Source organism: Marmota flaviventris, chromosome 16, assembly GCF_047511675.1.
Source record: "Marmota flaviventris isolate mMarFla1 chromosome 16, mMarFla1.hap1, whole genome shotgun sequence".
In the NCBI taxonomy this organism is placed as follows: Eukaryota; Metazoa; Chordata; class Mammalia; order Rodentia; family Sciuridae; genus Marmota; species Marmota flaviventris.
In genome coordinates this window covers 67,118,392-67,142,543 of record NC_092513.1, presented here as the reverse complement: position 1 = coordinate 67,142,543, position 24,152 = coordinate 67,118,392, and positions in this window count along the sequence as shown.

Below are 24,152 nucleotides of genomic sequence, written 5' to 3'. Positions count from 1 at the left end.
GCATGAGTGGTGAATCGACCTGCTGCAAGCATCCAGAACCACCCTGGGCAAGGAGAGTCCCATCCACAGACAGCGCTGGGGAAACTGGACATGCACAGGCCACAGGGTAAAGCGAGACCCGCCTCAGACTCCCATCCAAGGGCACGCAGACAGGCCGAGGACTCAAATGTACGACCTGCAGCCAAGATTCACAGGAGCAACTGAGATGCTCCCTGGCAGGTCAGGAGGATGACATCATGGATGGGATAGCAGAAGCACAGGTGACAACCACAGAAACAGACAGGACAGCAGCAGATTGAACAGCCGCAGGGCCCAGGACACGCAGTCCAGGGAGCAAAGTCCAACACGGACGGGCGGGGGACGGCAGTAGGGTTATGTAAGGAAGCCCCTCAAGAGCCACAAACCAAATAACTCTGTTTTACAAAACGGAAGGCTTGACAGGCTCTCCCCGCGTGACGCCCACCACCTCCGCCTGACAGCTGGATGTCAGCTTTACCATGGAAACCGCTCATGACGTCACCAGTGGGATTTGTAACCATTTCAAATGTAGACTTCGTGAAAGATTCGGTCACAGATAAGATGTGGCTCTGATTTCCAAATACGATCCCCCCATGGCCAAGAGAGCAGGTCCCTGGTGGTCCAAGTGTCCGCACAGAAACTCCCTCGAGGCCCTCCAGCCCACCGCCAAATTCAGAGGCCTGCTCGCCGCTCTGCTTCCTTGTGAGCACGAAACCAAAAGGCAGGAAACACCCAGGGGCACCAATAACACTTCAGAATCTCCTGCCAACTTGAGGCCGGGTGGACGGGACTGCAGAGCCGGTTCCTTAATACTTTGAAAAATTCCATTGAAATGAGAGATAACAAACTTGAAAGGCAAGAACTTTTTGCATCAATAAATAAAACATCAAAGCCATGACTGAGCCCGAGATCCAAAGAAGCCATGTACATTTTTTTCAGCATAATACAGCAGCGACTATGAAGTCCAGGGCACAGCCCTAGCTTAAAAGCACAGCGAGAGTCTGCCTTTCCGGAGCGGCCCTCCTCTGGGACACTGGGACCCCAAGGCACTGCGCTGTGCCCAGTTTCTCACTTGCACTTTGTCTCTGGTCCTTTTTCCAGACCACAGAGAGCTGATAAGTTAGCCTTTCAGCTTCAATGCACTTGAAAAAGGCCAGGATCTTAGAGAAAATGGTAGTGATAAAAGTAATGAGAAACTAAATCGGAAGTCTGCAAGCCCTAGACAATGCGTCAATTTAAGAGCAGAGCATGACGCCTGTCATCAGCCGACCTCCTCGTGGTGTCTGAGAGCCCGAGCGGCACAGACCCTGCCCTGGTGCTGCCTTCTCCTCCTGCTCCTTCCTCGCAGCAGGTTGGGCAGAGTTGCCATCTCCTCCACCTTGCCCCAGATGCCCCGTCTGGCTGCTCTTGCACCTGGAGAAAGAGCGTGAGCTTGGAGCCAGACAGAGTGGTAAGGACTCCTGCCTGCCCACTGCCTGCCTGGCCGCTTTGTGCAAGCCCTCAGCTCAGTGACCTCGCTCAGAGAATGAGAATCAGAACCAAGGGGGACAGGAGCCTTCCCAATAGGCAGGTTCCACCGGCTCCCTAGATTAATGGGCTGCCCTATTTCCCTGAGGAAATGCACTGGCGAAAGCTCCCGGAAGCTCTGATGAGGGGGTTCCCCTCAATGCAGACGCTGGCCCTGCAGTGTTGTGGCACCTGGGAGGGTGTTAGCAAAAAGAGAGCTGGGTGTTCACACTAACAGAAAACAAGACAAAGAGGAATAGTATATACTCATCAAGCTCCATCTACACAGAAGATGTTACCACCTTTAACACGTGCTCATGGGAAAACGGAGCTTCAAGACGCACAGCAGGGCGCAGTGGTGCGGCTTGTAATCCCAGCTGCCCGGGAGGTGAGGCAGGAGGATCCCGAGTTCAAAGCCAGCCTCAGCAACTTGGTGACGCCCTAAGCAGCTCAGTGAGACCCTGTCTCTAAATAAAAAAGGGCTGGGGATGTGGCTCAGTGGTCGAGTGCCCCTGAGTTCAATCCCCGGTACCAAAAAAAAAAAAAATTATATATATATAATGCAAATTTTGTGAGAACTAAAGCTAAAGGGAGAAATAGGCAATTCTACAACAATAAGTGGATATTTCAATACCCCAGCCCTTTTTTGTGTTAAGACAGTCGTGCTGAGTTGCCCAGGCTGGTCTTGAACATGTGATCCTCCTGCCTCAGTCTACCATGATTACAGATGTGCACCTCACACCTAGCTTGAATGTGTCCTTGAAGGCAGAGAAGTTTCTAACTTGGAGGAAGTTAGATTTTCTGGTTTTTCTTTGGTTGCTGGTAGTTTTGTTAATGTATATTAAGAACCATTTGCAGACCCAAGCTCATGAAGATTTACCCCATAATCCTGTCTAACATTTTTCTAAGTTTTACTCTTGTGTTTATGTCTTTGATGTATTTTAAGTTGATATTTAATATGGTGTGAGGTTGAAGCCCAACATCCTTCTTTGACACCCAGGCAATGGTTATCTCAATGCTATTTGTTGAAGACACTGCTCTCTTCCCACTGAATGGTTTTAGCTTGATGGTAACATATGATCTGTTTCTGCAGTCTTAATTATATTCCATGATCTACACAAATATAATCTCACCTGCACCTTTTTCTATGGTGTATCCTTAGTATCACATTGTTGTGATTACTCTAGGCTTCCAGTTAAGTTTTGGAACCGGTAATAGAGTGTTGTCCACCTTTGTCTTCTTACAGTACTATTGTGGCTATCTGGGCTCCCTGCAATTCCATATGAGATCCATGATTGGCTTTTCCATTTCTGCAAAAAGAAAAAAGGTTATTGGGATGTTTGTTAGATAATACATTGAATCTGTAAATTGACTTTGGGATTATTGCCATCTTAACAATATTAAATCTTTTAGTCTGTGAGTACAAGATGCCTTTTGTTTATTTTCACCTTCTTTAATTTCTTTAACAATATATTATCGCTTTTGTGTACCAGTCTTGCACCTTCTTGATGAAGTTTATTCTAAGGCACTTGGTTCTTTTACAGGCTATTGTAAGTGCTACTGCTTTCTTAATTCCCTTACAGCTTATCCACTGCTGGGCTTGCTGATCTGTATGTCTCCCGTCCTGCATCTTGCTGGGTTCACATGTTAACTAATAGTTTTTATAGGATTCGTAGTTATCTCCTATGTTTGAGATCTTGCCACCTGTGAACACACACAGGTTTCATTTCTTCCTGCATAATTTGAATGCCTCATCTTTCTTTTTCTCCCTTAATTGCCCTCGATAGAACACCCAATAAGGTGTCAGACTCCTTGAAATCCAGGAACAAGAAACCTTTATCTAGATGTTAGGGAGAAAGCTTGCCGCACTTCGCTCTTAGGTGTGAGGTTAGTATGGGGATTTTCAGGATTGCTGTTTATCACTGGAGGAACTCCCTCCATTTCTGGTTTAGTGAGGTTTTTTTTTTCCCCCTCTAGTCAGGAAATGGTATTTGGTTTTGTTCAATGCTTCTTTATTAGTTGGTCATTTCGTTGTTTCTTTTCATTGTTGAATGTGGTTACGTTGGCCCACCCTTGTAATTCCCACTTGGGCATGGTGTATAATATCTTTCATATGCTGTAAGATTCAGTCTGCTAGTATTTTTTTTTCTTGGGGATTTTTGCACCTGTATTTGAAGGAACACTGGGTATGCAGTTTTCTTTTCTTGTAACATCATTGACTGACTTTGGCGTCAGGGTAGAAGGAGTAAAGAGTTCCCTCCTCTTCTGGGTTTTAAGGGAGGTCTGGTCTGGACTCTCTCTCAGTGTTTGGTAGAGTTCACTGATGCTGTGATTGGGTCCTGGCTGACTCAGCTGGTTTGGGATTATGACCAGACTTCTTCACTTTCTGTTTAATCACTTGAGATTCTGTTTCTTCTTGAGTCAGTTGTGGTGGTTTTTTTTTTTTTTTAGGAATGTGTTCATTTTACCTAATCTATCTGTTGGGATAGTAACGTACCATATGTTATCTCCATGAGGTTTTAACTTTCATTTCTGATGTTGGCAATTTGGATCTTCTCTCTGTTGATTTATTTTTGAGCAGCCACCTGTGCTTAGGTCACTCTATGTGTCCTTCTGTCCTCTATTTAATTTATCCCTATACTCATCTCTTGTGTTTCTTTATTTCTGTTTCTTCTGCCAACTTTGGATGTAGCTTGCCCTTCATTTTTCAGTTCCTAGATGGGTCCGGTTAGGCTATTGATTTGGGACTATCCTTTTTTATTGTTGTTTTGATATTTTTTTGGTACCAGGGATGAACCCAGGGGTGCTCAACCACTGAGCCACATCTTCAGCCCTTTTTTATATATTTTATTAGAGACAGGGTCTCACTGAGTTGCTTAGGGCATCTCTAAGTTACTGAGACTGGTTTTGACCCAGCAATCCTTCTATCTCAGCCTCCTGAGCCACTAGGATTACAGGCATGTGCCTTGGCACCTGGCCTGCCCTTCTTTTTAAATGCAACCATTAGCTATGAATTTCCCTCTGAGCACTGCTTTGGCTGCCTATCATATGTTTTATTGTTTTCATTAGTCTCAATGAATTTTCTTTTTTCCCTTTGAAATTTCTTCTTTGCTACACTGATGTTTAAGAGTGTGTTGTCTAATTTCCACATATCTGTGAGTTTCCCAGTTTTCATTCTGTTATTGATTTCTAACTTGATTCATCATCGTCAGAGAAGATACTTTGTGTTGTCTGACTTCAGTCTTTGTTGTGTCCTAACATGTGACAGTCCTAAAGACTGTGGCAGTACCCTTGAGAAGAATGTACATCCTGCTGCTCTTGAGGGGTCTCCATGGGTGCCTCTTGGGTCCCTCTGGGTTATAGTGCTTCTCAAGTTCTCTCCTTACTGAACTTTTGCGTGGTTGTTCTGCTGTTACTGAAAGTGGAGCATTGAAATATCCACTTATTGTTGTAGAACTGTCTGTTCTTCCCTTCAATTCTCTCAATATTTATGCGACATTTTGAAGTTCTGATGTTCCATAGGCACGTTTTAAAGACAATAACATCTTCTGTGTGGATTGAGCTTCATCAGTATATAACGCCCCTCTGTCTCCTGATTTGTATTAGTATGAACACCTAGCTCTCTTTTTGTTAAAAATTCCTTGGAATATCTTTTTCCATCCTTCTTTTTTGAACCTGTTTGTGTCTTTAAAAGCAAGTCTTCTGTAGACAGTAAAATAATTAGCACATTTGTTCATCCATTATGCCAACCTCTGATTTTTAATTGGAAAGTTTGATTCATTTACATTTAAAGCGATTACCAACAATTAAGGTCTTTCTTCTGATATTTAACATTCATTTCTGATATGTTATGTTTTTATTCCTCAATTTCTTCATTGCTACATTTTTTGTGTTTATTATTTTTTTTCTAGTGTACCTTTTTATCTATTTTTCAGTTGTTTTCTTAGTCATTATCCTGGGGGTCTGCAGTGAGCACATTAGAGCTGTTAACAGTTTAGTTTTAATTAATATCAACACAGCTTCTGAAACTCTGCTTCTATTCTACATTTGCTTCCCCTCTATGCTGTCATCATAAAAATCACATCTTTCACCACTGGGTGTCCAGGGACAGCTTTATAACGATGTCTTATGTATTTACATTTTAAATTACACAGGAAGGCGAGACCTCAGGAGTGCAAATGGCAATGCTGGTTGTCCTAGGCACCTGGACGGTGACCTTTGTGGTGTTCCTCTTTTCCTCCTGTGGCCTCCAGCTGCTGTGTGTGTGTGGGGGGGGGGGGGTCTCTGCTGCAGCTCGAGGGCCACACTAGCATCTCAAGGGCAGGTGGGTCTCCTGGTGGTGACTCCTCAGCCTGCTTTATTCTTGATTTCTCCTTCACGGGGAAGGATTTTCCTGGTGTATGATTTTTGGTTGACAGTTCTTCCTTTCAGCTTTTCAGGGTGTCACACGGCTGCCTCTGTTTTATGGTTTCCATGGAGAAAGTTGCTGACGGCCTCCTGAGGATCTTCTGCTATGTGCCAGGTCACTGCTCCCTTGCTGTGTGTCACTTCTCTCCTGTGCATCTCTGTGGCTGTCTCTGAGTTTTCTCCTGGAGGACGCCATGGCGCCTGTGGATGGTGCAGATCCGCAGTTCTCATCACGTGTGGGAACGTGGGTGGTCTTTGGCACTCCACCTGCCCGTTCCTTCTCTCCCCCTCAGGGACTCCTGTCATGGCACAGAGGTCTGCTCCGTGTCCCACACAGGTTCCCGTAGGTTTATTTATTTACTCCCTCTTCTTTCTACTTCTCAGATGGGATAATTTTAAATGAAGTAACTCCCAGACCACTGATTCTTCTGCCTGTTCAAATCTGCTGTTGAAGTAATCTAGTGAATTTTAAATAGTATTTACTGTACTTTTCAGCTTCAGAATTTCTGTTGGTTCCTTTTGGTCATTTCCTTTCTCTTTGTAGCTAGTCTGTGCCGCGAGACGTCATTCTCCTGGTTTAGTTTAGGTCTTTGTTGTTGTTGTTGTTTGTTTGTTTCAGCTCTTTGAGCATATTTAAGACAGTTGATTCAGGTCTTTGTCTGGCAAGTCCAATGCCTGGACTTCCTTAGGGACAATTCCTTTACTGTCCCCCACCCCAAACAGACCTACTTATTTCTTTGCATACCTCATAACTTTTATGCTAAAGGGACATTTTGAATATTATAACTATCCTCATAGTCGTAAGTTCTTCACCCGATTACTGAGATCTGAGAAGAGGTAAATATGGCAAGTTTTTCTGTCTTCGTCATTGCTTTAATGGAGGGAGGTGGCTGGGGATCCCATGCTGCACTGTGTGACCAAGCTTCAGCCTGAACTTGCCTGGAACTGTTTGCCACTCCTGCTTTGCGCTTCCTAGAACGTCCCCCACTGGTCCCCAAGAGATCCCAGAAGCCGACTGACCCCGTGCTGAAAGCCCATGGTCTGGCCACACCTCTAAATCGAATGTTCTTTACATATTTTCCTGGTCACTGAAGCAAGGTCTACTCTATGATTTTATGAAACCTTGATTGCCTTGAAACGAAATCCTGAAACTAGGAACAATCTTTTCTTGTAACAAATTTCAGGATCTTTACAATATCGTTCATGAACAACACACTAGGAACTGACCCAGACGGCCCAGGAACAGCTGATGGCAAGGGAACGTGGCTCTTTATAGTTAGCAGATCGTTTCTGGTGCCTTTGGGTGACCTGTGTCTTCACAACCAGACCCTATGATAAAGTAGGTCCACTCGCGTGCAAGATTGCACTGCCTGCAAAACATCCCTCCACCAAGGAATGAGGACAGTGTTTCAGCTGCTCTCATGGACTCTGCAAAGCCCCAACTTCCTTCTTCATGCTAACAGTCATGCTAAGACGCGGCGTGATTCGGTTAGTCTGGCCAAGATAGTGTGACCTAAGTCGTCATTCTAAAGTTCTCATATCTGTCTGGTACTCGCCAGTTGTTACAGGACTGACATTACGTAGGTCACTCAGTGAGGCTGTGCCCTCCCTTCCGCTGCCCAAGAAGCAAAAAAGCCATATCAGGACCTCATGTGCACAGGACCCTGGCTCTCCGCCCAGCCCTGCTCTCCATCCAGCCCCTCTCCCACCACAGCAGTGCTCCGGGCCTCCGTAGCTGGCAGAGGATGTCCAGTGTCACTGGAACACTTCTAGGGACTCTGCAAGCACCTTGCTCCATGTGGGGACACTGCTGTTCTTAAGAGAGTGTCTCATGCTGGGCAGAGTCAGTCTGTTTCCCCATCTCTCGTTCTGTCCCAGTAATTCAGATGCTCCTTTCGCATGGCAAGCTTCTGAAGAACTGCTGCTGCTAATGCTGTTCTTCTAGGGGCAAGCTCTCGGCACCGGCCTCGTCCCACCTGGGTGGGGTGAACCGCTCACTGCTCCGTGCTGGCTCTCTTGGCCAAGCCCCAGCTTGATAAACTGATGCTTCTCTGAAATGCTGAGTAAAATATGCATACATGGACCAGCGAAAACCATCTCAGTACTAGTCCTTGCCTGCTGGTTAGTAGACTTTCAGTGTCCCCAAGGTTCATGGGGCAAAGCCTTGGTCCCCAGTGTGGAGCTGTGGGGGGAGGAGGAAGCTTCCATGGTGGGGCCTGCAGGTAGGTGTTCCAGTCATTGGGGGTGGGCCCTCCAAGGAGAAGTGGGACCCTGGCCTCCCTCTCTCTGCTTCCCAGCCACCAGGGGAGCAGGCTGGTTCTCTGGTTCTGCCACACTCTTTTGTCGTGACCTGCTGCCACAGGCCCCAAGCCACAGCTCCAGCTGACAATGAGCTAAAACCTCTAAAACCGTGAGCCCGAATCCACCTTTTCCCTTGATAAGTGGATAAACTCAGGTATCTGTTGCAGCAATGGAAAGCTGGCTAACCCCTTCCCCTCTCCTGGATCAGTGCTGGGGGAATAAATAAGTGATCCTTTTAAGTCTCAACAATCTCTTTTGGTATTGGAATCCTTAAAGACTGAGAAGCTAAAGTTGTCCCCCGTGTGTTACATAATGTTAAAAAGGTAAGCCTTCAACCAACCATCAGTGGAAGAACTTGAGAAGATTCAAAGTTTTTCGTAGAGAAATAATTTGTATTTGTGTCTATTTGAAAGCTATTCAAAGGCAATTCCCGCTCCACCCCTGTGTGCCTGGCATGGATGGAATGCCTCTCACTGGATCCACAAAACTGCATGAGGTGCCTGTTCAAATACTTCACCTTTAGCAGGTTCAGTGCTTATCAAAGCTCACAGAAGAGACGTAAGTGCCAGGACAGAACCAGCTCAGCCACAGGGCAAGATGCGGGGCAGGTCCAGGGAGTCCCTGGAGCCAGGGCCACCGGGTTTCACTCCTGCCAAGGACGAAAGAGCTCTGGCAGCCAGACACCCATAAAGGGGGACATCACCTGGGCTGATGGTGTTTCTACGTAGAGGGAGGGGCAGCTGTTAAGATTTAATTTTGCTTATCTTAGTGCTTATTGCACGTGCTTTTGGACGGGTGCTCTCCCTTCTTGGCTTTGATCTTACTGCATTAGTTTGGAGTGTGTGGTTAAATTGCTTGAGTTTTTTAAATTTGCAATCAGCTTTTCTTTATTTACTTATTCATACGACACTTTGTTCCAGAAATGATTCAAGACAGCTGATGGAAACACCTACAGCTCAACAAGACCAAACAGAATATAAAAATAGCTGAGAACATCTGGACGACCAGCATGTGGGGCTCTGAAACTAGGAACAATCTCCATGTGGCCTTGGGAGGCCCAGGAAATGCTGTCAAATACGAAACCCAGCAAAAGGTGAGTCGTATTTAATGCTAGGCTTTCTAGAAGCTAAATGGTAACATGACTGAAAATTTCATGTGATTTGAACAAATTAATTGCTCAGGAAAAAAGAGCAAATATTCCTGATAGCAGAGAGATTTCTCCTTTGGCGAACTTATTCCTAGAGGGAGAATCCACTTGTCTATCCCCAGGCCTCGTTTCTGGCCAGGAGTACAGATGACCTTCACCAGCTACCTACTGACCCCGGCAGGTTTCTGTATCTTTGGAAGATGGATCAGGATACCTGGGTCACATACCCTGGCTCTGCCCCACATTCAGCCCAAGCTCGGTGGCTTGCAGTTAAATGCACAACCCCGGGAGCATCTGAGATGAGTCTTTGCCGGTCCCAGGATCTCTAGAAGATACGACTCTCTGTGACTTGCACATGTGACGCATGTGGTTTTCATGTGGGATGACTGTTCAACCCAGGGTGCCTCTCAGGGCTTTGGACTTTCATCCTTCAGTTAAACCTAATTAAGAAAACCAACTGAAGCAACTTCCCATAAAAGTGAGATATTATTATCTGCTAATGAAAGGCAGACTGAAGCCCGTGAGTCTCCTGGGTAACAGTCATTCACCGGAGGCCTCATGCCCATCAAAGGCCTCATGCCCATTTTAATTACCCTCTCCAGAATTCACGTGATCCCAGGAGGCTGTTATTAGGTGTCAGTAAATGCCCCCAGGGTGCCGTCTGCAAGCAGCATGTCCCCCTGAACAGAGTCTGGATGGTCTCTGTTAGGCTTACTCAGGTTTAATGCTCTAAATTGCTGTATTTCTTTATAGCAATGTCAATTATTGTGTAATCTCCACATGAAAGGGAACTGGTTTTTAAAACGTAGGCAAGGATGTTCTCAGCTGGACTTCTATGGGGAGAGTGGGAGGGGAGCCACAGGCCTTGACCTTGCTATCCTCTCCCCAAGGGGTCTGCTGCAGCCACCTCTGGGGTCTCCCTCTGCCCTGGGGCTAAGCTGCCCTCTCGCAGAGTGGAGAGCCCCCTCTTCCAGGTTCTTCCTGCCTGGCCACTCTGCCCAACCAGGACCGTGGACCAGACAGGGGGGCTTAGGTCAGGAAGACCTCGGCCTGTGGGTGACATTGGAACACTGGGGACAGACCTTCCCCTGTGCTGCCCAGGGTGACAGCATTCCAGCTGGGACCCCTGTGCTGCACCTCCCTCCTCGGGCCCCCCATGGACTTCACCCAGGCCAGTGTCACCTCTGGAATGATCCCCTGCTGTCCCCAAGAGGGGGTGTGTGTGTGCATGGCCTATTTGTGTCTGAGTGCATGGGCTTGTCTGGGGTCATCTGCAGGAGCGGTCACAGCCCACCAAGGTCAGCCCTGGTCCCCTCCGCACCCTCCTCTCCCCTTCCCTGGAGTTGCTTACAATACAAGCATCAACCCAAATACACTCTTCAATCCTCTCCCGTCCTGTGTTCCCTCCTCAAATAAGAATGTCTTCTCTGTTGTCCTCAGATAATCACAATAGCCACACAAATACTTTCGAAAATGGATCCCTGGAAAGAATGGACTCCAATGTGAGAGTACCCCTTGGCTAAATCCATCTTTTCTGTTTGTTTCTGTGTTATTAATCTTTAGCCGTTGCCACTTTTTCAACATTGGAGATGCCACAGTGACCTTGGCAAAGACGCCCTTGTCCAGTGGACAGCCTGATCGTCCAGCTTGGAAGGCTCTGTACTGGTTGCTCAGAGACTCACGTCTGCTCCAGGGCAGGTGGCGTCTGAGCCAGGCCCTCTCCAGGGCTCATTATCAACCGAGGTGCCTCCCTCAGACCCCACCTGAATGGCCTGGCCAGCCCTGGGGATCCTGCTCCTGCCCCTCCCTCCCTCCCTCGGGCACCCACAACGCAGCCTCAGGTGGGGCAGCCCCGTGGGCAGCAGCTCTTCATGCTGGTAATTTTAGAAAGTGTTATTCACTGTGCGTCTCTCCTCTTAAAAAGCAACTCCCTCCAGAGACCCCTGTGGATCCCGCCCCTGGCACATGAAGGCTTTTGGCTAAGAGATCTGGACGAGCAGGTGAACACAGCTGGCCCTCTGTCCCCCCAGCCTGAAAGCCCAGTTTCATCAAGACTGCTGTGGACAGAATCCAGGATTCCAGAATATTACAAAATCTGACCAGTGCGCAAACAGAGTGCATCAGGGCTCTGCTCTGGCAGTAAAATCAGCCGAACTTCAGCTTCAAACACCACACTGTGCGTCAGCTCAGAACATTCCGTTTTGCGAAAATGTATCAACTGCTATCCGAATATGAATGTTAGTTTAATTTTTGATCTAAAACTACTATTGTCAGAAGCAAAGTTCTTTGTAAATTCTCCTCTGTGACAAAAGAAGAAAACAAAATCAATCCAATATTTCCTAAGAATTGGAAAGGGAATCCTTGCCTCCGGGGAGGGGGGAAGCCCACTGGGGGAAACTCCATACGAGGGTCCCAGCAGCACGTGCCTCGAGCCAGGAAGCTGTGGGTCCCGGCGCCATGAGCATCAAACAGCAAAGAGACTTGACCAAGCCACAGAAGAAGGTTGTCTTAGAAGCCTACAGGGAATATCAGAGACATACTCGTCCACCCTGGAAGTCGGCTTGGTTGATGCTCTTCTAAATTACAGCTCCAGATTTGGACTCCAAAGCCAGAATCGTAAAATTGAAGTCACAAGTGCCGCAGCTTGGCACCTGCTCAGGCCGGAGGCTGGAGGAGACAGGTGTGTCACTCCTGTAGCCTCACACAGCACCGGGGCTGCGCGTCTCCAGGATTCATGCTAATCCCCACAAGTGAGAAGTGAGGGTGATCCACTGTCAAGGCAAACCCTCTTTTAGAAACTTCCTCAAGCACCACGTCCTCATACTGAGCCTGCATGGCCCCTTGACACACCCAGCACCCGCCAGGTGCTGCCTTGCCATTCTGTCCTGAGAATTAAGCATGGCAGGCGGCAGGAACCCAACCAAGGGCAACAAGACCCTCTAGAGAGGAGGCCCATGGGGAGAAGGGAAGTGAGCTGCGGTCTGCTTACACTGGGCAGAGCTGTGGCTGTGGGAACACTGTGTCTGGTGTCCAAAGGAGAAGTTGAGGACCCGTGGGGCCGCTGGGACGGAGAGACCTGGCAGGGAGACAAGAACAGAGGAGCAGAGGGCGCCAGGGAAGCCTGGTTCCTGAGTGGGAGTCTGGGGTGTGTCACCATGGCCCTCTGGGAACCCTCAGGGCCAGGTGTCCTCGGGGACAGAGCCAACAGGAAGCGCTGGCACAGCGGTCAGGAGCCTGGACCAGCCCTGCTGGGCACCTGTGAGTCCTAGCTGATGTCTCCCCTCTCCCTACGTTTTGTTTTTAGCTTTTCCTTTTTTCTTCTTCCTCCAACAGCTCCAGAGGATCAACAGGGAAGGTAGTCGTCCAGTCCTCTGATTCTGGCTGCTGCGGAGAGTCCCAGGTAGGACCCCGTGGCAGACAGAGGTGTACAAGTGCTCTGGAGAACCCCGCCTGCCCTCCAGGCTGCCCCTGTCTGTGGCCATCACCGGTGCTGTGTCCCCACCCCCAGTCCCTGCACCTCCCTGGCACTGCCCTGAACCATCATCCAGGCCAGGCAGGGCAGCAGGCAGGGGCAGGACCCCAGCCAGGTCTCAGCCCTGTGCACCTGGAACGTGGTCTTCCCTCCATGAGGGACGACGAAACCGGAGGGGTATAGCCACACGGGGCCATTTGTGCCTTCAGAAGCTTGTGCCACGGTGGGGACAATGGATGGATAGAGACTAGGAGGTCAGAGTAGGTTGCCATTGAGCCAGGAGGGACAAGGTGTGGCGGGCAGTGGACCACACAGGGGAGACGCAGGAGGCAGCACGCTCTCTTTCTTGGGATTCTGAGTTCTGCAGGTCCACTACACTGGGGAGACAATTTCCTGAGGTTACCCGTGATTCAAGAAGCCCAAGAGTGTCATCACTAGAAGTGTCCCTGAAACACCTATGCCCAAAAGATAAGGCTACCTGGGGCCGTGGGATGGGGTGTGAGGTTCTGGGGCCATGGGGTCTGGTGGCCTGGCGAGCCCGCCCTCCCACACAGCCTGGTGTCAAGGGCTGCATCTGCACTCTCCCAGGCCCCCGAACTTCACGAGCCCCACGTGACTGCCTGGGGAGGTTTGCAGGGGAGAAAGCCAAGCCCAGCAGGTGCTGCCCTGTCCGCACTGCCAGGTCCCTGGAGCGCCCAGAGGCACGTTGTCCCTGAGAGCACGAGGGTTTAGTAGCCCTGAGGGCAGCGGGCGACTTAGAGGCTCTCCTGCACCTGACTTGCTGGGACTGGGAAGGATTTGTGATTCCAGAGCCCCTGGACGGCCAGAGGGTCAGCTATGAGGATTTCAGTGTCCTCTGTGAGCTTGGGGGAGGTTCTGTGCAGCCCGGGGGACAGGTGCCTTGGAGGTGTTATGTGCAAAACTGACACAGACCCTCGTGATGGGCCTTTAGTGTGTGCAGGCAGCGGTGTAGCACAGCAGGCCACACCCAGTGGCTTTGGCAGCTGTTTGTCACCATATCTCATGACAGTGAGGAGGGGATTTCAGAGAGCAGGGCAAGAGCACCACCAGCTTGTCCCGGCCAGGCGGGAGCAGCTGGGTACGAGGCGTCCTTCTCCCCGCACACCTTCCAGCTCTGGGCTGAGGCTCCCTGCTGCCACCTCATCCTCGGGGTGAGAAGCTGGGCAGGCTCAGGCGTGCGCTCTGTTTCCAGATGGGAAGTAGGAGCGCTGCATCCTGAGGCTGGGGCCCGAGAAGGGCCCAGCATCACTTCCTCCAGTTTCTATTGCTGAAACAGCCCCAGAGTCCACCCAGGTCCCAAAGGAACAGATGTGGGCCCACCTCCCAGCCGGAGGAGGGTTGGAGGTGGGGCTGTGACTATGATAAAAGACCCACTGACCAACTTATCAGAAGGAAAGTTCCTGAATGAAGACATGAGTGGAATACGCCTGCTGTACACCAGAGATGTGAAAAATCATGCTCTGTGTGGGTGATGAGAATTGTGACATATTCCGTTGTCACACATAACAGATTACAATAAAAAAAAAATTCTGCAGAGTTCCCAGTTCAACTGAAAGGAGGAGGAGGAGGAGGAGGGGGGGAGGGGGAGGAGGAGGAGGAGGGGGAGGAGGAGGGGGAGGAGGGGGAGGGGGGAGGAGGGGGAGGAGGGGGAGGAGGAGGGGGAGGAGGAGGGGGAGGAGGGGGAGGAGGAGGGGGAGGGGGAGGAGGGGGAGGAGGGGGAGGGGAGGGGGAGGGGGAGGGGGAGGGGGAGGAGGAGGGGGAGGGGGAGGGGGAGGGGGAGGAGGGGGAGGAGGAGGGGGAGGAGGGGGAGGAGGAAAGGGTTACTTGTGGCTCACAGTTCCGGAGGTTTCCGTATATGGCCCATTGGCCTGTTTCTTTGGCGATGCAGCGTATCAAGGTGGGAGCCCATCACTGCATCCTGGCCAGAAAACAAAAGGAGTGTTCGAGGAAGGGGCTGGAGTCCCGCTGACCCTTCAAGGCACACCCCAGTGGCTTCTCTTCCTCCCAGGAGGCCCAGCCTCCACCGCCTCCCAATACAGCCATGGCTGGGGCCATTCCAAATCCAGACTGTAGCCGCCGCCATGTTTACTCTACCACATTATTACTCTTCCTTCCTGGAGGAAGAAACTGAAGCTCAAAGAACCCAAATAATACGAATATTGCAACCAACACAGCTGAGGTTTGAAAGTATGACTAATCCTGACCCTTTTCTCCCTCTGGGATACAGCCTGGCTCCCAGGACAAGGACATGGCTTGTTAGGGGCACAGTTCTCTCCTGACGGGCCCAGGACAGGGCACGCTCGGCAGACAATGTCTTCCCTTCTGTCTGTGACGTATATCACTAGCTGAAGAGCCCTGCTCCAATCAACACACAGACGTAGACTCTAATAAAACTTCTCTTTAGTTCAAGACAGAAAAAGGGGGAAATGCAAGTGAATCTAATCATAAATTCAAATGCAAACTCACTACCTGGCTCAGGGTACGTTGACTGCTTTCCCAGAGGACACAAATATGTTTACAGTATGAAATAAGCTGGGGTCCAATGGGAGCCCTTCGTTATTATTAGATTTCCTCTGGAGAAGGATGTATAAATAAATACACAACCTGCTATTTTAGTATTTTGTTTTTCAGGGAAGAGAACCCCTTTGCAAAAACACATTTAAAAGAAAAAACTTCTCCGTTTCAAGCACTTGTTTATTTTCTTATTTGCCAGGCTAAAACTGTCTTCTTTCATCTCTGATTTCATTGAGGGCTGGGAGAAGAGGGTATTTTTTTTTTCTTATCTTCAGATCTGGAAGTTTTCCTTTCATTTGTGACAATGTTAAGTCTTCCTGGGCTGCCATTCCAAATATGCCCTCCTCTGGCCCTAACTGCGGGCCAAGAGCGCCCCCCAGTGGGCATATTGGGAGGCACAGCCGAGGGAGGTGGCGTGTGGTGAGGGCTGCCCTGGTCTTCTGCCCTCAACTGAGGCCCCTTAGTAGCTATAGTCACTCAACCCTCTGAAACCAGCACACAGCCCCCAGACTCTGGTGCCCTTCTCGGTCTCTCCTGCACACAGGGGTCTCTATTTGCTCAGCTACCCGAGGGTCCTGAAGAAAAGGACCCCGTGGTGACATGTGCAACCCTGGTGTCTGGTGGCTTTGCGCAGACCAAGAGTGCCTGTCCAGCTTCCTCATTAACGTGTGTTAATTCTCATTACGCATGTGGAGGGAAGTTGCGAGAAATGTGTTCTGGAAGATTTCCCCACGGAATCCACAGGCTGCCTGCTTTGAGGCCAATCTTGACAAAGGAAGTGGCGTTGGTTCATGTGCCAAGTGGCCCAGAGCTCCCTCTGTCCCCTGTGGCCTCACTGGTTCTCAGCCATCTCCTGGAATGGTCCAGGGTACTCTTGGCCTCATCCTCTTCCTTCAGATCTTTGCTGGGTGTGGGCAGGGTGAGGACAGGGTGCATGGTGGCACCCCCCTTCCTGCTCTCCCCTCCTGCCCCTGCACTCTGTACCGCACCCCACCTGTTCCCTGCTCGTGCCCCCACCTCACACCTCCATCAGCTGGAGGGAGACTCCAGGGGTGCTGGGATCGGCTGTGTGTTCCCAACTTACCCCAGGGCCTGGAGGGCCCTGCACAGAGAGGCTGCTGTGTCTCGGTGAACAGTGTCAACACAGTCACAGTTCTTTGCTCCTGGCAGCTTCAAAGTGTGTGGTTCTTGAGGAATTTTTAATTTGGAAGATAGATGTTATTTTTAAAATGTCACTAATGAACCTAAGCATGAGTAATAGTTCCTGTTGTGTTAATTTCAACTTTGCATAATTCACATTCGCACAAAAGGTAACCACATGAATGTAATCTTGAAATAAAAGGGAATGGTTACAATTAAGGTTAAAGTCCTTCTCACAGGCATATCTACAGGACCTATTTTTACAAAGAGAACATGTGCCACATAGAACTAGGGCTGTTTTGGTTTTATTTTTTTTAACTTTTTTTTTTTTTGGTAGTGGGGATTTAACCCAGGCACTCTCTACCACTGAGCTAAATTCCCAGCCCTTTTTATTTTATTTTGAAAGAGCATCTCCCTAAGTTGCTGATGCTGGCCTCAAACTCAAACCCAGCCCTGGGGTGCTGCCCTCAGTCTGTTGGCGGCTTTCCTCGGTTACAGCTAATAAGCGCCCAACTGCATCTTCAATCATCATGTAAATTTCAAACTATTGTGTAGAAATAGCTGATTTTTTTTTTCCTTTGGAAGAATTTTGAAAATTTGTAGTTGATCAACACAACTAAATAGAAATGTTACCTAAGTTGCTGTTGATCTACTGTAAAGAGATTGCTCTTAGTCCATCACAGAGGGCCACATATTGAGTCCTGATTTCTGATTTCAAGTCCTCACCTTCACTGCACTGGCTGAGTGATGTTGGCAAGCTACTTGGCTTCTCTGAGCCTCAGTCTCCTCATTTGTGAAATGGGATACCAGTGTAGGGCCTTCTGACCATAGAAATGTACAGGGAAGCATTCCCCTGGTGAGCAATCCCCCTCACCCCATTTCCTACCCTTAGAATGCCCTGCAGTCTCTCTTAGGATCCAGTAACAGAGCTAGTGTACGTGCCATGTCTAGCTGGTATGGCAGTGTCCTGCCCTGAGATGCCTCTGTGCTAGAGCCTCATCCACCTCCACCTTGAAGGCAGGCACATAGCTCCTAGGAATAGAGGAACTTGCTTGCCAGATAACTACAGTGTTTCTCCAAGCTCAGATGCTCCTGGAGCCACCCGCCTCACAGTGACTTCAGACACTGGACCTTCTTGAGAGCTGCACAAAGCTCCTGAGTTGCCTATTGTAACTGTGAAATGTAACTGCAGAACAAGCGCCCTTACTGATACTCTAAACAATAATGTGGTGTGGTACTAATGACCTAATGTGACCTATTGGTGTAAATAAACAAACGTGGCTGCTTGGACAAAGGGCCCCTCTGCCACCTTCCCTGCCTCTGCACCTTGTTTCTGTGTCACCCTTTATTTATTATTCTTTACAACTGGTGATGACCAATGTTGGGGCATGAGAAGAGTTCTCTCCCCAAAGGACTCCCAGTCCACAGAGAATTTGGGACAACAGAATCCACCTTAATAGAGACCCTTCTGGACTTCGACAGGTAACAAGGGAAGGGAGTAGCTTTTTTATGCCTGGAACAGACTTCCGACGTGTGTCTCTTTCATTGGCTGGTACTGGTCCCTAATCAGTAGGCTATGGGTAATTCTCTATCTCTGTCTGACGCTCAACAACAATGTCATTAGGTTGAGCTTTCTGTCCTACTCAGCAAGGCTGAACGTACTGTAAATAGTGCTGATCTTGCTGCCTTGCTGAGAGAGATAAGCTCTTATTGTCCTTTTTATCCAGAAAGTGGGACACTAAATTTGAAGACTGGGAGAAAATAGGTGAGACACACGAATTTCTATTCCTGTGTACAGATGCAATTGAGAAACCCTCTATTTATCAACCTGCCTGCTCTTCTCCTTCTGTGTCTGGCTATTTGGCCCCTTTAAGTCCCCTCTGCTCCCCCTGAAGTGGCGGCACAACGCTGGCCACTATACTCTGCCCAGAGCCCTCCACGCATGACTCCTCTAACTCACTGCCATTGCCTCGGTGGCCAGCTGTGGAAGCCGCCCCGCCCCCAACTAGATCCCAGTTAACTGAATGTTGGGACAAGCTGTGGAGGAGGAGGGAGTCTCATAACTTACCTGTCTGTCCTATTAAGATAAATTCTGCTAACCAACCAAAATATAAACAGTTACCTTTTGCTGTATTGAAAGAGTTACAACCTTTAAATGAAAGGAAGATACAAGGTTTGACTCTACTGTCATTGAAACATGTTTATTAGTTACTGTAAATAAGCCTAAATTAGCTCTTTGTTTAAATGAGCAGTCAATTACAGGGTTATTGGACACAAATACTAATGTCATGGTGATAAATACTTTTATGGTATGGCTTTATGCATGGCCTCAAGAGGCCAGCCTGGTCTGGGGCAAAGGAAAAAAAAAATAAACAAGGATCCAAAAGCTCCCTGTGGCTACCATGCTCTGTCCTTTCCAATCCACAAGAAATCATTACTTATACTCAACTATATGTGGAAACTGTTACAAGATTTGCAAGATTTAAAACAAAAACAGAAAAGAAAAAATAACTCTCCACAAAAAAAAAAAAAATGTAAACTGCAACATCATGCTTCAAGAGCATTATCTTATACAAGAAAAGAAAAATGGTTACAACAGCTTTACTCACCTTTTAACTTCTGCTGGGTCTCTTCTACCACGCGGCCTGCGCAATGGTTTCATTAATGAGGTTCTAGGCATAAAGTTAGTTAGAAGAGATCGAAATAAAACACACAGACTCAGTTACCTTATTTCTATTGCCAGGTCCGAGACGGCTCCCCTCTCTGGCTCCGACCTCTAACCGCCCAGCAGGGCAGCAAGGATTACTCAGGGCTAGCAGGAGAGAGAGAGAGTGAACACGCCAGGGAGTAGCCTTTTATTGGGGAACAAGAAATTCAGGGGATAATTCCATCCAATGAAGGTTGAGGGGGGACTGCACTCCAAGGTCAGGGTCAGTGATTGGGCCCCCGGGGTCAGTGGTCAGTCACACCCCCACACGGACGGGTTCTCTCATCAGGAAAGGGCCGGGAAAATTCCGACACAGCCAGAAGCCTCAGACCCTTAACGGGAGTCGCCCAGTCACGTGTCAGGATGGCTTCCCACAGTCTCTAACTTTCCTAGTCTTATATTTAAAATGTAAATTACAGGACCTACAAAATTTACTAGGCTTATGAAAAACCAGTTAAGACAAAAGGAAAAAAGTGTCTCTTTAAAATCCAAACTGCTTGGCTGGCTGCCTTATTTGTGTTCAGCTGGATTTCTTGACCAGATCCTCCCTAATGTTACAGCACAGAAAGAGAAAAGTAGAAACATTCTAAATGAAAAGCTTTCTTTTTGAAATAAGTTTTTTTCTTAAAACTTTCACAGACTTCCAACTGGCTCTTATCTGGGCTAAAAGCACACTCTGACCTGATAAAAAAAAGTTAGTATTACGGTGATATAAGTTTTTAAATATTCATATAAGTTGATGTATTTTTCTGATCAGTCTGTTTTATCTAACCATAAAGGTTTTTACATACTGTCTTTATCCAAAGGCCAATTTCTCCAGAGTTAACTCTCAAATACATTCAAAAATTTCTTTTAATAAATCCTCAGGAGGATATAAATATGGTTATGATGGGAATGGGTCTGATAAGTATCAAGGACAAAAATGTCTGCTACCCTGAAACTCTTGATTTCAGTGTCCATGATAGCTGTTAGACTTATATACCTGGCATTTCCAATTGTACAGGGCTGTCTTCTGTCTATATATTATGTACTTAATATCAGAATTGACATTTAGACAAATGAGCACTCATAAATAAAAATTTAAATAATTAAGTGAATCCAAATAATTTAATTCAAATCAAATAATTAAATATATGGATGTCTCTAAAGTTCTGACTTATGGGTTTTTCTAGGTGACCAAACAATAAAGTCTTAATTTCTTAAAAATATCCAAAATATAATATAATGCTCATTACTTCTAAATTTTTTCAACAAAACAGGGATGATTAATGCTATTAATCATGTTTTCCTTATGTTTTTATGTTACAATTAAAATAAGTAAATTAGATTTAACATAAATGGGATTAATCTTCCTAAGTATAGTTTCTTAAATACATAAATCAAAAATTACAGCTGATGCCAAACTGAACTCTCATTTTTTCCAGTTGTTTAAGAAACAGGATGCTGCATCCTTTTTTATTTAACTCCTTCTTTAAAACAGGCTTTAAGGAAAATTAAAAAGAATCATCAATAATAACAGTGGATCAACTTTCAATATCTAATGTGTCATTGTCATTGATAGTTTTTGTTAAAATACCTTATACTTTTACAACAGTAGTTGCTAATTACAATAAAAAATTATATATGTTGAAATAATTATATTGCCCTCATTTTTCAGGCTATGATATTTTGCATTTTACTGTTATGTATGCTCAGTTACTTACTGATGATCACATTGAAATTTTATCCTTCACAGACATGGACATTCATGTCTTATACCTTACTTATAAAAAAAACTTCATATCTCCAATACTTACAGTTTTCCTCTACTATCAAGTTGTATTAACAGATATTTTAGAACCAATTGATTTTCACATGCCTCATGATGGACAATTCTCCTTATTATATTTAACAATTTTAATGGTAGAAATGTTATTTCTACCATTCCTCTTATAGATGGATTAAAGATGTATACAGATAAAAGTAAATAAAGAGAAATAATATCTGTTCTTAATAATGATAGATGGACTGACATTATACCCTACCTCAAGTCTCTCCACAACAAGTTGAGTCAGCTGCCATTGTCCTGGCGCTAAGACTGTTTTCTACTACTTTAAACATTATTACAGATTCTCAATATTTAACTAAACTGTTCCTTCTATTTTCATAGCTGTGTTATTCCCTTGTTTGGATTCCAATTTACTGGAGTTTTTTTAACCCTTCAGACCTTTTGCAGGGTCTGTGTGTCCTATCCTCTTTGCTCATATGCACAGCCACACCACGATTCCTGGACCTTTGATGGGTGGTGACGCTCACACAGATGGAACTATGAAATCCTTTTGTCCTTTATTTTTCAGATCCCATGGACTTTTTCATCAAAATGTTCAATGCATTTGTATGCCAGCTGTGGAAATTCAGTACAATCAGACTCCTTGACTTCTAAAACCCATTATAATATCTGGGTTCGCTTGGCTGAAATTGTTATGTACTTGCAAAAATGTCTCATGGTACCCACTGTTGTCTTAGCAGACTGACTGTGTTCTTACCTTCCCCACAGGATTTAATAGAACACCATCCTGTGCAACATATCCTTTAAGGTCTATTCCCCTTGATGAAAACTGTGATGATTCAGTGAGCCTTCTAAGACAAAATTTAACTCTTCGACATTTTCCTTAGTGGGTATCCCTGGACTAGCTGTTGGGACTTACAAAACCACTATGAAACTGGCCTGTGCTATGGTAAAAATATTAATCATACCTCTATGACAATTAATATGCTTAATGTAGAACAAAAACAACATCATCAAGCTATTCTTGACAATCGGGCCGCAATTGATTGTAATTATTACATTATAAAGGATGTCAGGAGTTTAATGATATTGCTTCAATTTAAGTGACAATAGATGTTCTATCTGAAAGGAGTTAGACTACCTTAAAGATATCATTAAAAAGGTCTGGCAAGATGATGGAGGTTTAGACTTATTGGATAGTCTAACTTCTTGGTTACCCAACTTTACATGGGTCAATTATTCATAGGTGCATTTTATTAATATTGGGATTATTATGTTGTGCTTGCTGTTGCCAATTTTACCCTATTTTTTGTCTCCACTGACATTAAAAAAAAAACAAATATTATTCATCTGAAAGGTCTTAAAAAACAAGAAAGGGGAGATGTAGGGATTCTGACCATGGAAATGTACAGGGAAGCATTTCCCTGGTGAGCAAACTCCCGGGGCGTAACAGGCACCCTGTTTCCCACCCTTAGAATGCCCTGCAGTCTCTCTTAGGATCCAGTAACAGAGCTAATGTACGTGCCATGTGTAGCTGGTATGGCAGTGTCCTGCCCTGAGATGCCTCTGTGCTAGAGCCTCATCCACCTCCACCTTGAAGGCAGGCACATAGCTCCTGGGAATAGAGAAACTTGCTTGCCAGATAACCACAATGTTTCACCAAACTCAGGTGCTCCTGGAGCCGCCCGCCTCACAGTAACTTCAGACACTGGACCTTCTTGAGAGCTGCACAAAGCTCCTGAGTTGCCTATTGTAACTGTGAAATGTAACTGCAGAACAAGCACCCTTACTGATACTCTAAACAATAATGTGGTGTGGTACTAATGACCTAATGTGACCTATTGGTATAAATAAACATGGCCACTTGGACAAAGGGCCGCTCTGCCACCTGCTCTGCCACCTTCCCTGCCTCTGCACCTTGTCTCTGTGTCGCCCTTTATTATTATTATTTCTTTACATAAGAAAGCACTAACCAGAGTTTCTGGCTCATGGTGTCTGTGACCTGGGGCCTGCGCCCTCAGGTGCCTGGAGGGTGGGGAAGCCCTGAGGTGGGCTCAGGCTGCCCTGGAAGCTATCCTGGGCTCAGGCTAGGCAGGCCCATGCTGTTCTCTGCTGAGAGAAGGGGCTGGGCATGTGTGGTGGGCCCAGCTGGTCTTTCTCACACACTCACTCTCTTGCCTTGTTTTTTGAATGCACTTGAAAATAAAAAGAAGTTATCAACAATGTTTCTTGAAAGGTTGGAACGGAAGAGGCTGAAGGAAGCATGGAGAATGTCCTCATTGCCTAAAACTGGGGAGGTGGCCTCCAGGAAGTCCCGCCAGGCTTGGGGCCTCTTACCTCTTCTTCCCTGCTGGACTCTCAGGCCGACATGGCTGGCTCTGCCTGGGTCCACCCTTGCCAGCTGCTGAGAATGAAAGGTGAAGAGGGTGCAGGTCGTTCCTCCACGGCTCCCATGGGGGGTGCAGAGGCTGGCTGCTGGCAGGCCTGGCCCAAAATGCAGATCCTCTGTGGAAAAGGCCAGACACGGCTTCTCCCACTGCTGGTCACTGTGCTGACCTGCTCAAGGCCTTGCCCTAGACACCTGCTAAGGAGGCATTCAGGCATGCCTGTGCTAGAGCTGCAGCCAGCCAGGAGACTGGGACCACTGAAACACAAATGAGCTCACTGGAGAAGCTGCCAGGTCCTCCAGGAGCCAGGCAGAGGGTGAAGACCCGCAGGGCAGTGAATGTCAGCACGTGGGAAGCTGGGTTTGAACACAGACCCCAGGCAGCCAAGAGAGAGAGGCTGCTAGGAAGGTGCTCCAGGACAAAGGGCATGCTTGAGGAATAGCAGGGCCAGTGCGGCCAGGGCAGGAGGGGACAGGGCCAAGACAAGGACAGGGTGGGGCCCGTGGGAGGCCTGAGGAGCTGGGTCTGGAGGCCAGCTTCTGGCTTTTACTCTGAGATGACAACTTGGAACTCACTGGAGCCACAAGTGAGTGATCCGGTGTGTTCGGAAAGGGTCAGCTAGTTGCAAAGTTGGAAGACCTGTGAGGACAGGGGTGACTCAGGTGACAGGCAGGTGACTCAGCCCCCAGGGGCCTTGGGAAGACAGACTCAGCAGGAGATGTGTGAAAGGAAGATGGGGAGGACGGCGTGCTGGCACCCACGAG